Here is a 16,267-nt window from a genome sequence, read left to right as displayed (position 1 = left end):
CTGCAAGATAAACCTCTTTAAACTCAGTGTGGCCAACTGGGTGTGCACTGCCATAGCTGAGGCAGCTCAGCCTATAAACCCCAAGGTCACTTTTCTACAGGTTGGCTATCATCTGGCATGTGTGGATATAGGTCAGGGAGCCATATTCTTCTAAAAGCAACTTTGAGTAAGAAGAGTATTTGAGCTTAACTTCTTGTGACTAAACTCCTAATCATGCTTGAAGTAGGCTGTGGGGGTATGCTCTGGGCAGACTGCCTGAAGCAGCTTCAACCAGAGAAGCCCTGAGAATGGGCAGCTCAGTGGCAGTATCTAAGGGCTGTTCAGTCCTGTACTTTTCTGTGACCTATTGCTTTTTCTTCTTGGCACTTTGTGAAAACGAAGCAGCTCTACCAGCCACGCCACGCTGCAGCGGTTCAGCTGAAAAACATCTGAATTCTGTTGTCTTTTACCTTTGTTTGATAGGAACAGTTTCAACTTGTAGTTCACTAAGACTTCTGGAGTTCATGCTTGCTTATGCCCAAATAGCTCGGTTCCAGCAGCAGCCACATAAGTATATTGCATGTGGATATATGGCTCCTATATAGAAGAGAGCTGGTAGGTAGCATTGCTGTCACCTATGACAATGTCATCTATAATATAGAGCCACTGGGGCAACTAGTGGTCCCAAGCTGGACAATTGGTGTTGGCAAAGCTTTGGCTTTTCATAAAACGCGTACTGTGCCTCTTGCCCTCATTTATGGCTGCTTCATTTCAAGAAGAGGAGGCTGAGGATTCTAGGCTCTGCTGGTGTGCCAGCTGTGCCAGGATGAGCTTTTCCTAGTGTGCTGTGGCTCTCAGAACCCATGGTTGCTTCCATATGCTTTTTGCACTTATCGTCTATGGCATAGGAGAAGTAACATCTTGCTTGTGCTGTTTTACACTAAAGTTTTGTTATATGCTGTGTTTTTCTGAACCTAGCTCCAGTAGCTGGGTGGTCTTTGTGAATCGAAGTCAGTAGCAAGGAACTTGCAGCCTATACCTAAGTGCCTTTGGGCTGAATCTGAAGAAGCTGAGCTCTGACTCTGTTTATCCTAAACTACTTCAATTTGGTTCAAAGGCCTTTCTTACTTTCCCCAGAGAAAGGCTGAAGCTGGTGTTGATACTTTATGTCCCTGCTCCAGAAGCAGCCTAGACTATAGTGGGCGTCATGCACTGCTAGTAACAGTGTGTTTGAAGTTAAGCGAGACACTTTTTTTTTTTAATATTCTTTGAGAGCTTTTTTTCATGAGATGTTTGCACTCTGAATTCTTGACATAATTTGACTGAGATTAAAGTATTAATCTGATCAGATTAAAAGTATGCAAAAAACTTTGGGTGGATGTAACTATCGCTTTATACTGATGTTGCAGTCACTTACAATAACTGCAAGATACGGTAGTTTCTGCCAATAACACTTGCTCTGAAGGAAGCTGTTTTGTGTCAGCTATGCCAGTAGAGTGCATTGCAGTCAGCTTCAGCGTCTGAAACGTGTTGACTTGGAAAACACTAGTCACAGCACAGGTCACATTCCTGGAGGCCAGTGGGTGGCAGGCTGGGACAGCTGCTGCTAACTAATTGTACACGTTTACCCTCAGTCTGAGTTCTAATGAGGTACTGGAAAGGCTGCTGCATACCCCAGTTTCTTACCTGGCAGCTGGATGTGCGTTGATATAGATGAGAAATTAGCTGCATATGTGAGCAGCCTGCTTATACGGAAGGACAGAATACTTCTTTAGTAACTAATGTAATATGACTGGACATGACTTCCCTTTTAGCAGGGCCTTGAATAAAGCCTCAGCAGAACAAAGATTAGCATAGGCAAGTCAGTATGATAAGGCAGGCTATCATTGCTATGAAAATAAGTTTTGTGTTTGTGTTTTTTTTTTTTTTAAAGAAGTGTTGCTGAGACTTGTTTTAAAAGTCTGGTTGGGGGGGGGCAGGGATAAGAGCAGAGTTTCATAGACCTCCCAAACAAGGATTGAGTCTAGTGTACACTTACTGATTGTAGCTGTAAAGCAGTTTTACCTTTACAAGCTTGTTGATCTGGTTTATGGGTTGCAAATGGGCTTTTGAGAACAGGCACAAGCCTCATCACTGCAATGGTAACTGAGGCGCGTGGCACTTTGCATCAGATGTCAGTTCTCCTCTGTCTATTTGAATGAGGTCAGAGGGAGAACTCATGTTTGGTCAAGTTTACTAAGGTTTGTTAGACATCCAGGTGTAGTGTTGTTGATGAAGATAGATGCCGCTACAGAGAAGCGATGATTACAGCTGGGATGGTGCAGGCAAGGCGTGCTAGAACCAAGTCCTTGGGTGCTGCAGGTATCTGGCTGGCTGGTTCTAGTGGAGCAGAGCTAAAGTTAAGATGGGCACAAAGCAATGGATCTGGATCACAGTACAAACTGAGGAGAAACTAGCAGCTGGATGCAGAAGGCTGCCTTCTTGGTACGGTATTTGCAGTGGGTCGGGTCAGGCATGCTAAACTGAGAGCACTTTGGGGTGGGTGGAACAGGTGGTGATTGTACTTAGGGAGTTGGCAGTATCTGGATGTTGGAAAACTGCAGATGGGAACCAACCTGGTCATGTAAGAGAGGCTCATAAATGTGTCCTGTTGCACAAGATAGTGATTCCAGGTGGTGCAATAAAACAGGATTTTGTAGCCATAGAAGGGGAATGATTGAGGGTCAGATGTACTCCAAGAAAGGACTGGTTTTCCCTGGTTTATGAAGTACTCATTGTTCTAGGAAGACACATCACTGACGATAGGGCTGGTAAACCAAGCAGAGAATGTGCCTCTGGGATACAGAAAGCCCTGGAAGAGCTGTTAGCATGGACTCCTTATGCTAGTTGTTGCTGGGTCTGTGCTTCCCACAGTGGTTCTCCAGCTGTGACCAGCTTCACAAGCCTGAGAAACTCTGCTAAACATCCTGGCCTGACTGGGGGCAGAATTCAGCTGCAGTCTGACTTATTTTGGGATGATTGCTGATGCTTTAGTTAGAGATTCATCATGACTAGTTTTTTTTTTTTTTTTTAATGTGCTCCCAATTTATTCAGCTCCTCTCCGTTCTGTCCTGTTTCTTCTTGACTGCAAGCTCTGTAGGGGAGCTCTGATCTGAGGTCCTGACCTCTAGCAGTTTTGTAGCCTTCTGCTATGCTTCGGATAGCAACAAATGTGAATTTCTCAAAACGTGGAGCTGTGAAGGTTTTCTTGTCAGGTATTAATAGTTTCTGGCGCTTGCAGTCCCTCTCAAAAGATTGGGAGGAGCTGCTTGTTTATGCTGTGAAGCAGAGAGTTCTGCAGAGTTCCCATTCTTGGGTGTAGCTTTCAGTACTTTGCTGCTATCCCAGCCCTTGCTGCTGTGTCTGTGAGCGCAGTTATGAGCTATTTCAACTTGTGATCTTAAGAAACACCTGCGTCATCGCTTGGTGACAGTGGAATATCCGACGTGGATTTGAAATCTGTCTGTTTGCAGCTCACCAGTCACCAATGAATGAACACAGGCACTGGTGATCCATTTTAATCCCTCAGATTGTTGCCTGGCTCCAATTTTGGACGGCAGCTCACTGTTTTTTGAAAATTGTGGTTCCTCTGCTGTCAAAATGCTGTCCAGTGGCTGAGATCTGGTGTGGGCTCAGCCTTGCTTTTTGTTTACTTTTTATATTACAAAGCCAATGAGAAGGCCCAGCTGAGATCAGAGTCCAGCTCAGCTGGGTTTTCGTGCTCGCGTGCTAAAAATAATCCCTGCTAGGACTGCTCTGTAACTTGAACAGGCAAGCAAGAACGGTGCCTATTTTGCAGCGGAGGGGATTCAGGTAGAGTGTGGAAAAGGTGACTTGCCTGTTGTTCCACAGGGAGTTTTTGTCAGAGCCAGAAAATTAACTGGGATCTGAAATTCCACTCCAGGGCTCCTGCTGTCTCAATCCGCTGCTGTTGGAAGCGGTCAAATGAGCGCTTGTGATTTGAGTTTGGCCGTCCCTTGGCTGCGGTTTACTGCTCTTCTGTGCAGACGTGGTAACTGCTAGTTTGACTGTTCTGCCTCCACTCCAATGCAGTGAAACGTGTCGGTTCAAATGCCTTTTAGTGCTCTCTTCTGTGGGTCTGTTTTACTTGGCAGTGGAATTGCAAGGTCACTTTCTGCAAGAGAGGGTAGTGGAGTCCTGGGCAGGTGGAAATGTGTTGTGAGCACTGCTCTGCTGACGCTTTAGCTTCTCGTCAGCACTCAAAGGTCGAGTGTAGTGGCTGGATCGTGTGCCCTTACTGCTTGCAGCACCTTAACTTCTTTTAGGTAATGATGTAGAATTCTTCCCCATCAGTTAAGGAATTCTCATTCCCTTCATGTTTCTTGTGTTTAATGTTGCTTTGCTGTTACTTAAAAGCTTTCCTAAGTCTGTTCTATGTGGGAAAACGCCCCTGAGAGTCTGATTGACCCTTATAAAATACATGTGAAAAAAGATGTTTAAGGTTCCTGTTTAATGCTAACCTACTACCTGCTTTGAAAACAACATACTGCTTTATAGTGTCTGGTTTAGTTTAGATCAAGTTTGTTCTGCTCCCTCTCAGAGATTTTAAAAGGTGGGGGGGAAGGAAAAAAATAAAAAAAAAAAAAAAAAAAAAGAAAAAAGGAAGCCTGGTTCTGTAAAACAGCCCAAGTTTAGATTGCACCTGTGGCTCAGCCCAAAATCATACCTCAGGTTTGGTATAGTTTAGTCAGGGGCTTCCAGCTGTTTCTTGAACTGCTCCTCCTTGAAGGCCTTGCTAAACAAAACCTCTTTAGGCATAAGAGGTTAATGAGCTGGTTAGTAGAAATGTTCTAGTGAAGTTAACTTGTCTCGTTAAATTTGAGATGGTAACGGATGTAGTTTCATCACGAGCTTGCTGCCACTGAAAGGGGATGGCCTCACTTCCCCTCCTGTTTTGTTCCTGTTGCATCCCTTGGGCTGGTCCTGATGTTTGCGTGGCCTCGTGCCAAGCTGATGTAACTCACTAAAATGGCATGAGATGGGCCAAAATGGAGATGGGCCAAAATGAAGACGGGCTTTTTGCCAAGCCAGTGCGCTGAGTCTGTGTTCCTGGTGCAGAGGAGCACGCAGGCCGGTGCAAGGGCAACTTACTTAGAGGGGAGGGAGAGGGGAAGCTTTGCTTAGCTCAGCTGTGTTTTGAAACTGTTGGACTAGCACTGGTCCAATAAGTGCTTCCCCTTCGGGGGAGAGTGGCAATCATTGCTTCTAAACCTGTAGTGGGAAGACCTGGGCCATCTAAATCCGGCGCTGTCTGCATGATGGGGACCACGTTTGAACCGGGAAAGTTACTTGTTAGAAACAGCTTGTACTTTGGAAGGTATATAGATGGCTCTTGCTGGGAGGTGGTGGTGGTTGGTGACTTCTTCAGAAAGATTTCCATCACTAGCGCTTGAGAAACTAATAACTCCCCTTGCGTGGGCAGTATAACGCTGGAGATTTACCCCCACTCGCAAACGGGGGTGCGGGAGTTTTAGGACAGCGGCAGAGTGGTTGTGGACCATGGGTGTGGAAAACATCAGCAAGTTGAAGGCCTGAGCTAACAGGCAGTGCCACTTTAAAATTTTTCATTCTGCTGTGGAGATTATTGGCACAGCCTCCTTCAGTAAATGCAAGGTTGTTGCCATGGAGGACAGGAAATCCCTCGTCTGCACAGAGAAGGAAAACATTGGAAACTGTCCTACTGTAAAGCACAGCTGCCTCTGTGCTGGGAGAGGGGTGCTTGCTTCTACGGGGTGTTTTCCAGAGGTCTCATTTTTTTGTCTGCAAATCTTTGCACATATTTGCTCTGTTTCTTGGTGGGCTGCTTGCGTGTTTGAAGAAGAGCTGGACAAAGGAAGTGGGAGCAGCTGGTTAGGACTAGTTTTAAGTGCCCTGATTAATGTGAGAAGCAGGAGGGATTTTCGCTTGGGAGTAAGATACTTAGCAAGTTTACAGTATCTGCCTCTCCTTTTAACTCTGCAGCTCCTCTTATTCCTGTTTCCCTCTACTGTTTGCAGAGGAAGGTCTCTGCCTTTTCTTCCCTTGGACCTCTTAGAGTAGGAGGCATCTCTGCTGTGCTGGGTGCGTGTTTCCCACCTGGCAATCTGAGAGATATCCTGGCTGCTCCTGTGATTACCTAGATGCTTAGAGCTGACCTACCCTTATGAGATGGGGAAGAGGTGAGATTTGAAGATCTTCTGGGACATGTTGGTGTCATCTTTCTGATGCAGGGTCTGCAAGAGGACCCAGTTCCCTCAGGAGCTGAGACCAGAGAAGCCTGTTGTGGGTTAACGAGCTTTGTCAAGCTATCGCTGTTAACATCGTCAAGTTGTATGAAAGTTGAACTGCTTGGTTGCTGCCAGGCATGAATACCTAACTCATCACCAGTACTTGTCCTTCCCTATGGTCTGCTTCAGAGGCCAGATGAGCAGATTACCACTGATGCACACCTGTAGATGGACCGCTGCATCAGGACTTTCCCTTCTTCCAGAGGCAGATTTGTCAGTTGTCTAGTTCAGGTCTGGTTCTGTTCCATTGCCGTCCTGTCTGTCCCCACTGTTGCAGTCCTGAGTTGTGTGAGGTGCTGAACAGAAACAGAGAAAGCATTGTCTGACTCGGTGAGCTTTAACCTCTGTTTGGCAATGTTTTATGGGATAAGTTTTTGTGATGACACTCCAGAGGATACTCCTGCATGTAGACCATGATGTTATGGGAGGTGTCTTGGCTGGAGAGGAGAGAGCTGTGCTCTTCAACTTCTCATCATGTACCAGTTGTTTTTGCGTTTAACATGGTGTGGTGGTACTTCTTCTGTGTTTAACTGAGCTGCGTTGTTCCTAATGCTGTATGCTGTTAAATCAGCAGTGAGGCCTCTGGGCGATACCTCTTGGGAGTTGCCCATAGGGATGGTGTGGGTGGATTTAAGGCACCTTTGGCATCCAGTGTGATGGGAACAGCATCAAAATCCCAGGGCTCTGGTTGTGGGGGTTAAACTCCTGTATCCTCCCTGAAGCTACTCCAGGATTTCCTTGGCAGCTGTTCCCGGACTTGCCAGAGCCCAGCTTTTATGCAGTGATGCAATCTTAGTTCAAACAACCCTCTTGCACTGTTTCTTCTCATGTTGGAAGAGTGTCTTCTGATGTAACCTGGCATCGTTGTGTTGACTTGCATGAATGCAAGGCTGATTTACACCGATAGGGCTCTCTGGCTGTGTTTGCCTAGCCCTGAGTATGGTGGGTTATGACGTCTGTCTGGAGTCAACGTGCAGCGACCCGATTCACGTCTTCCTTTTATGACTGACCACAGAGTGCCACCTCCTTCTCTCTGTACCAGCCCTCCCTAGGTATATTTGCACAAGTCAAGTCCCACCCTCTCTGCTGCTTTATTTTCCCTTTGATAGCTGACAGGGGGTGTGTGTGTGTGTGTTAGTGTTAGATGTCTTCACCTTGACATGACGTGGTTCCTCTGCCCTGATGTGAGACCGGGCTTTCTAAGCTTTGCATTCATTTATTGCAGAAAGCCTGCTACAGCCCTGGGGCTGGCATTCTGGGTCTGGGCTGGCACCATTTGGCACTTTGGTGTGGAACCTGGTTGGGTTTCCTTAAGGCTGCCTGGTCCTCACACTGTTTCTAGTCCTATGGCCTGTAAAACTTGCAAGGTGACATGGAAACCAGTCACTGATCTCAACAAGGCGATGTGAAAGAGACTTGTCTGTCCCTTATGTGTGTGCAAAGGGAGAAACAAAAAGGAGGAATATTGCTTTTAAGGCAATAAATGAAAACAGAGATGATCTTGCTGATCTTCAGTTTGGTTGTCAGTGACAACCAATTCTGGCAACTGTGTGCAGCAGGGAGTCTGTCTTTTATTTTCTAGAGGGACCAGGCCATCCTTTTGTTAAAAGAAGAGGCTAAGGCTCAGGGGAGAGCGAGTGAATCATCTCTCGTGGTATACCCCAGGACAGTGTCTCCTTCCTCTGTGGCAGGGATTGGCAAGAAGGACAGCCAGAGTCTCGTCTTCTGCAGGAGGAAGGAGGGAGGCAATGCCAATGGAGCCAATGCTCCAAGAAAAGGACTGATGGGGGGGTGTGTGTCTGCCCATCTTTTGCATTATAGATGCACACACCTATGAGCCCTCCTTTGTCAGACCCTTTGAGGGGTTCTGGAGAGGGTGAACTAGAAAATCCTTTGAACCGTATCAAACCGAGTGCAAAATGTAACGTGGCACCGATGCTGCACGTGGCTCAGCCTTGAGTAGAGGGGAAGAAGGAAAGTGCAACATTTGTTTGCTGTCCTTGTAACTGTGCACGTAATGTTTGCCTGCTTGAGTGAAGTTGCAAGCTGGAGGATGTGCGCCGAAGGAAGAAAGATGATGCTTGGCTGAAAAGCTTTCCTCGGGCAGGGTAACTTAGTCTACAGAAACTGGTTAATCACAGAAGATGTGTGGTGGGCGAGTACGCAAGCCTTCAACTGCCAAAGCTTCCTCGGTGCACACAACAACCGGAGGGAGGTACAGTGCAAACAGGGAGTCCTCTGTGGGAGACAAACATCCCTGTGTCTTAGTGGAGAAACCTTTGTAAATAAACCACCTGGCTCTGTTTGGTTACAGAGGAGCTAAAAAAGGAGCAAGGACACTGGGAGGACAGGCGCCCTGAATGATAGCTGGTGAGAGATGGATTGCTTTGGTGAAAGACAGAGGTGGTGACAGCTTCCTCCACTCTTTTGTCCCCTGGCTTCGCCCATGGCAGGAAGGATGTAGGAATTATGCTATCACACGTTAGCATTGTGCTATTGAATATTCCTGCTTGGTGTTCGGTAACCTGCTGTAAGGTGGGTTGTGCAGATAAGAGGTCTCCCTGCAGCGTGGGCTTGGGGAGTAGGCAAAATGGATAGCCCATCTCCTTGTCCCTCTTATGCTCTGTAAGAGGCAAGATGGAGCAATGGGTCTGGGGTCTTCTGACAGCTCGCCCACGGGCTGGACAGGTAGATCAGTTTTGGGACGCTGTAGGAGGTATGAAAAGGGACCAATTCTTTCAAAACTGCAACAGAGAGAAGGAAACAAGAGCCTTGAGGGCACCCCGTGCCCTCTGTCTGCCCTGATATGCTGGTGTGTGCATACTCTGTGCCTACCAAAACTGCAAGATAAGGCAGTCCTGCAAGGAGACGTGTTTGCTGAGTGACTGACTCTTGCGCTCTGTGCTGAAACTACACAATCTGTGTTTAAGCGGCTCTGCAGAAGTGTAACAAGGTGGGCAGGTGTCTGCCCACCAGATGGGTGCGGGGGGGCCACATGCCAGCGTGTGACATTGGGGTTCCTCACAAGTTTGGCCAGAGCTGTGGCAGTACCTCCCAGCTTCAGCACTCCCCAGCAGCATGGTAATGTGACTTTCCAATGCTGAGAGGTGGTTTGCCTCGTTGTCCCAAGGAGGTCAGAAAAGTGCTGTGATGGATGGACACACTGATGTGCAGGCAAAGGTTGCCCGAGCTACTCTGCCCGGTGTGTGCAGTGAGGAATTGGGCAATGAGTCAATGCCCTGGGCGGATCAGTGGGTTTGGGAGCAGGCTGAAGCCTGCTGAGCTCTGTGGAGGAGGCATTTTCTGTCCCTGTAACCTCAGCCTGGATGTATTGTGTAGCACAGGCTTTACAAAAAGCTCTGTCCCTCTTGGCCATCTCTGCTGCAAGTTGCTTAAGACAGGCAATGGCTTTTACTAGTGTTTGTGTAACATCTTGCCTGGAGGAGTCTTGATCCCAACTCGAAGCGTTTGCCCCCAGAGTGGGTGTTTTTCAAGCCCTATGAACCTTTGGGGCTCTCTGCTCTGCAGGGCTTGGTAGCCAGATACGTGCCGAGTGGTAGAGAAAGGAGGAGGCTCCGCCAGGGTTCCAGCTGCCTGCAGACAGTCTCCGCGCTAGTTATGGGAGAGACTTCTGCAGAGCCGGGCCAGAGAAAACAGGTTTATCCCCTTGGCCTGGAATTGCAGGGATGCTTAAAGGAGAAGAGTTGCAGTGCTACAGTGAATGAGTATAGATTGAAGGGGGAGAAACGGAGGGGAGAGAGACAGCTAGTGCTGCCCACAATGTTGGAATAAATCGAGGATCCCCTGGCTGCAGGAATAACGTGTCTTAAGCCCTTCCCTCAAAGCATGTGAAGGTGGATGTCTCCCTGCCTGTGACCTTTGTGTTTGCTGATGAGAAGTGTACGTGTGCAAGCTGCTCGGTGCCTATATGGAGCACATGTTTGTGTTGCTTGGTGGGAGGAGAGGGTAAAGAAAACCTTTGCTCTGCCCCAAACCTCCCCGTGGGCTCCTGTGTCCATCCCTGCCTGGCTGCTCGGTTAGACCTCCTGTGCCTCCCTGTTGGGCTGTGCAGAATGTGTTCTCGCCATGTGGTTTTTGTTGCCATGAATGAGAGAGGCCAGAAATCTGATATGGGAAAGCAATATCATGGCTGATTTCCTGGGGCTGGTAAGGACAGGAATTGGAAAAATAACTTGGCATGTTTCAGGGAGGTGGCGCTTGTAGTGTAGCGCTAGGCTGGAGAATGAAAAGCAGAAAGTGGAGGGTGATCACCTGTGACAAGGACGCTGCAGCAGGTGGAGTTTTTTTCTAATGTGTCTGTTTCCATACTCTGAGATCCTGCAATAAATTTGGGAGGAATATGGTCCTTTGTTGAGGCAAGGCTGGGTGAAATTCTCCCTGTTAAGCATCAAAGGCAGGCTCTGCTTCCCTGGCCAATGTTCCCATCATCACCACCACTTGCTTTCCAGCCTTGGAAAAAGAAGAAACCCCAGGAAACTGGCCTGAGGCTTTGGATGGCTGGAAAGGTCAGATCAAAGAGGAATTCACAAACGAGCTGGCAAAAACTAGAATGAAAGGGAGTCCACCCGACCCAGGGTGCTTGTCCTTAGGTCTCCAGATGGGGAAATGAGCATGCAGGGGGGGCTACATTGCTGCAAATAAGTTAAAGGTATGCAGGAGCGTTCTGTGGCTGGGTTTGGCCAAGTCTGTATGTTATTAAATAACCTCCAGAGCAGGGTAGCCACGTCCATGCTGCCTGCTGGAAGTGCTGTCTGGCCCATGCTATCTCCCAAATCTGGAATATCTGTAGAACGAAGCTACTTGGCGGGGGCTGAAACCACACCAAGGACCATCCTAACAGTCATGGTTCCAATTCCCAGCAACGTTCCCTGGTGTGTTTATATTATTCCTAGGATGTAGAAACTGTCTCCCATTCCGTTGATCTAGCAGGAAGCTGGTTTGTCCTCACGGGTCCATGTGAGGGGTAGGAGCATGTTCCAGCTCCGGGACTTGCTGGACAAGGAAGAGACTGAATGTATCTGAAGGAGGGTGCTTTGGGAATGAGGTGGTGGTGGTGGGGGGGTTCCTCTGGCTGCTTGTCTCCCGTGCAGCGGTGCCAGCCTTCCCTGCTGGGTCATCATAGCACCCAGTGCCTGGTGTGATGCGGTGACCCAGCTGGCCTGTGGTGAGGCTGGTGTGCTGGAGAACCTTGTGTATCTAACCAGGGCCTGTGATTGCTGAGCAGGTTAATGGGATTGCTTCCCCCACCCTCAGCTGTGTCCAGATCAGCATCTTGGCTTTAAACCAAAGGCCTAGAAATCAGCCCAAGAAAAAAGGCTTTGCTGCTGAATCCAGGATTTGCTGGGTCTGCCCTCTGCAGCAGGCACCCACCACAAGCAACCCTGGCAGCTCCGTTTGCTCAGCAGCACCCACAAGTACAATGTCTGGCAGAGCTCCCGCCATCGCCTTGTCTGTAAATATTTGTATCCTTCCCTCGTCCATCAGCAGCCTGGTGTTTGCGCGGGGAGAAGGTAACAGATGTTTGAAGAATTAATTTTCTGTGCAGCCCGTTCGCGGGAGCTGTGGAGGAAGGCTTCTTGGTGAGTCTGCGGTGTAGTAAGGCGGAGGAAGCAACGGCGCTTCTGCTGTGTAACGCTGCCAAGGGGCATGGTCTAGGCAATGTTTATCTGGGGATTTATGGGTCACTGAGCTTATCTAGCAACTGCCCGCAAAACAAGAGGCGCTTACGGCTTGAAGCACTGGTACTTGTAGGCTGCTACGAAGAACAGGGCTCTTGGTAAACTAAGGACGTGTCTAATCTCTCATCTATTAATGCTTTCCTGAGTCAACTAGTTCCAGTGGTTACAGATTTACTGTTTTTTTCCTGAGACTCGCCAGGGGTCTGTGTTGGGCTGATTGCCTGGCGGCAGGAGAGGTGGGTGGGCAGGGATCCCTCGTGGGCACTCCTGCAGAGCCATGGCTCCTCTGGGATCTGCAACGGGCAGGTTTCTGCTGCTGCATGGAGCAAAGGGAGGCGGTGGGGCTCTGATTTGAGGTTTCCTCTGGGGTCTCAGCAACCTTCAACTCCTTGGGGACCTCACTTGGTAGTCCCTGCCTGAATATCGCCCTCCCCTCCATCACGTGTGTGGATTCATCAACACCGCTTTGGTTCTGTAGTACGAGGGACGTCACCCGTGTGATTTCAGTGGCTGTGCGATGGTCTAGACCAGGGATCTGTTCTGGCTTAGGGTCCTCTTCCCTCCCGATGCACCCTCTACCACCTCCCAAAAAACCCAGACAAATCTTGCTCCACCATACCAAAGAATATCTCATGGATTTTAAACTGTGGTGGTCTCCTGATCCCACTGTGAGACGTTAAAAAGGAGAAAGATAAGGAGATGAGCCAGGCACAGAGAAAGTAATTAGGGTAATTTCTTCATCTCTAAAATGCTGCAATCACGGTAGAAGTTGTAACATGCACCTTAAGGGCACATCTATGTTGCAGTCTTTGGACAAAGCTGATTTGAAACAGACTGGTCCTTGGGCTGCTACTGCTAATGCAGCAGCCCAGAGCACGTTGTCAGCCACAGAGCTCGTGGCCAAGTGGGACGGCGGCTCCGGTGCTGATGTTGCAGGGAGCACTCTGTTACCGCGTCCCTCTGAAGCGAAGGGAAGCATCCCTGCTTATGTCCCTGGCTGTTAATGTACCGCTAACTTCTGCCAGGCTCTGCTAGACAAGCTTTCGTTCCCAGCCTTTTTCCTGATGCTGTTCAGGAATATCCGCCCTCTCCCTGCTCAAACAAAAGAAGCTTTTTGGGGAAACATTTGCCAAATGTTTCTCTTTGCAGCAATACAGGCTTAAGTGATGTTCCTGCTTCCCTGTTTATCCACAACATCAGTTTGTGGGGCTGGGAGTAAAACAGAGCAGGGAACTGACCCAGGCTAAAAATAACCTGGTAAAAACGATGGCTTAGGTGTTGTTGCTGACATCCCTTGTGAAACTGTGGCTGTGGTCAGAGAAGTTAGGTGGACTTTCTGAAAACTGCTGTAGGTTATCGGGTGCAGGCATGTCCCAGTACCTAAAGGGCACCTACAGGAAAGATGGGGAGGGACTCTTTTATCAGGGAGTGTAATGATAGGATGAGGGGTAATGGTTTTGAACTGGAAGAGGGGAGATTTAGATAAGATATTAGGAAGAAATTCTTTACTGTGAGGGTGGTGAGGCACTGGAACAGGTTGCCCAGGGAAGTTGTGGATGCCCCATCCCTGGAAGTGTTCAAGGCCCGGCTGGATGGGGCTTTGGGCAGCCTGGTCTAGTGGGAGGTGTCCCTGCCCATGGCAGGGGGGTTGGAACTACATGATCTTTAAGGTCCTTTCTAACCTAAACCATTCCATGATAAATATGCTGCTGCTTCTCCTGGCATGCCAGCTCTTAGAGGTAATAACAGCATATTTCATGGCAAGAAAGCCCCAAACCCTCAATCGCAGTCAGAATTGGCTAAAATAAGAGTGAACGATGCACCAGCCTGAGTCTGATGTTGTTCCATTTTCTGATTAACTTGTTGGGGAGATGTTTGTCCTTGTTAGAGGGGTGTGACACTGGCGTGGAGTCGGAAACTCTTTGTTTTGACCTAGTGAAAGGGAAGGGAGCAGCAGAAGAGGATTAGCCAGTGTTAGCCCCCAAAGAGGCAGGAGGCAGTTGCTGTTTTTACTGGTAAGTCCCTACCTCCTCCACTCGCGTGTTTTCATGCTGTGTATTCCCACTTCCTCAGGAAGTGCTTGTTCTTTTGATTGTAATAGCCGTTTTATTAATGGCTTTGCTGGGTTGAAAAGAGGGGTACTGGTTCTTCAGAAGTGGGCTGTCACTCCTCTGGCTCAGTACAGGACAGCTGGCAGCTCTGTCCTGGCAAGTGTGGCCTCACCTCAGATGGCCACACTCTGCCCACATCTCCTGCCTGCCTCAGGGTACTGGAAGGAAGACTTTTTTTTATTTTTTCTTTATTCTCCCCATTTCTCACCTTCCTTGTAGGTTCAACGTAGGGGGACCTGGGTGGAGAACTGGCCCTTCTCCATTGCCTGAATGTGGTGAAGGACAGACTGGCCTGTGTGCGAAAGGTCCGATCTGCAGGCCCTGCTAAACGAAACAAGGCCAGTTTGTCTCCAGCCTGGTTGCCTCTTTTGTGGCTTGGTTTGTAGTCCAGTGAAGCTGAGCAAAACTCCCCCAGACACAGCTGGGGCACGGCTGTAGGTCGCAGCGCGCGGGAGGCTGCTCAGGGGGATGGTACGTGTGTGCCTGCCTCAGGTTTGGCTCCCTCAACCACCCCCACACCAGGGCAATAAAACCTGCTTGCAAGAAGGGCTGTAGCCTTCCTATGACTCAAGGAAATGGCAATTAGGGCCACCACAGCACTGCGTGGGGCTCGGAGGGACTCCTGCCTGCTGTAGCGTGGCACAGGTAAGCCGCTTCTCTGCCTTGACCAGAGGTTGAGCCCCAGCCTCGCTTTATTTAGGATCAAAGGAAGCATGGAAGCCCCTGGATAGAGCTGGAAGTGCTATTGCTATTCTCTAGCAGGCTCTTCTCTTCCAGAAGAGATCCCAGAGTATACCGGCGGTGGCAAACTTTCCTCCTCCTGTTCTCCAGTAGGAAAAAAAAATGATATTTTCCACCCATGCTGGGCAGCATCTGTTAGTACAACTGAGCTGAGTTAATCCATTGCCCCTCCCGAGACCATGTATATCTGCTGTCCGGTGCAGCCAAACCCACCGAGGGATGCCGCAGTTTGATGTGGAGAAGGACTGTGCCTGTTTGTTGCTTTTATTTTCCTTGTTTCTTTCTCAGCTTGGTTGCTCGGCGCCCATCCTTGGAAAGTGGTGAGGACTGGGGAGGTATGAATCTCTTGGCTATTTGCATCTAAACATTCATGGGAGACCTTGTTTTACTCCCAAAGGGGAAAGTGCTGGGAAAGCCCCTTCCCTCAGCGCACGACACATTAGTGTCTCTGCATGTCTTTGGAGAAGGGAGCTGGGTTTTCCCAAGGAACGCAAGGTAACTGGGTGCCTGAGCCTCACTGATGGGGACAGAGTGTCTGTCTCCCTTTGGCCTGTTTTCGGTAGCTCACCCATTCAGTCTGCGATATATTTGGAGAACCAGGCTTGTAGCATGGGTGGAAATTCACGTCTGAGCTCTATGGGCTTTGCACGTGGCCAGCGACCCACTAGAAATGTGTTCCCTGCCTCGGTTACAGGTAAGGAGTAAACTGCTGTGCGTTTTCTGCCACGGTAGATGTTTGGCAAACAGGTGAACTCGTGCTTCTTGGCAAACGCCAAACATGGCTGGTGCCTGGGCTGAGTTGTCCTCCGTTTCTTGGGATGTTGTGGCATCTTGCGATGAGCTGCTACCACCTGCTCCAGCCGTGGCTGCGCCCGAGATCCCCACAGGAGCAGCTGCCACACTCCTCCCCAGAAGCAAAAGCATTTCAGTTCTGGGCAAAGAAATCTTGTGTTAACAGCTGCCACGCTCTGCTCTCCTCCGAAGGCTACCAATTAATTCCTTACAACACGATCCATCTGTTCCCGGCCTGTAAGCTGCTTGAGATGGGGGTTGTCTTTGCCGTGTGTGCTTGAACGGTGCTGCAGAAAGGGGTCCTGGCCTCCTCCTCGATGACAAGGAGAACATTAAACTTCTGGTGAGGTGGCTGTGCGTCCTGGCACACCCGTAGGCTGAGGAAGCTGTCAAGGGGAAATGGAATATTCCTGTCCTTTCGACCACGTGCAGAAACCATCACAACTGCAGAAGTGCATCTGCTTGATTCAGAAATGTTTTGCTGTCCCCTTGCGCAGCTGCTGTCATAGCTTCTTGGGTACCGTTAAACCATGTAGGTCTTTTTTTCATGCTGTTTCTTTTTGTTTGTTTGTTTGGTGTTTTTTTTTTTTTTACTGTCACATTTTAAGTTTCCTAGGCT

This window comes from Rissa tridactyla, chromosome 3, assembly GCF_028500815.1.
Source record: "Rissa tridactyla isolate bRisTri1 chromosome 3, bRisTri1.patW.cur.20221130, whole genome shotgun sequence".
Classification (NCBI taxonomy): Eukaryota; Metazoa; Chordata; class Aves; order Charadriiformes; family Laridae; genus Rissa; species Rissa tridactyla.
Note: the sequence above shows the minus strand (reverse complement) of the source record.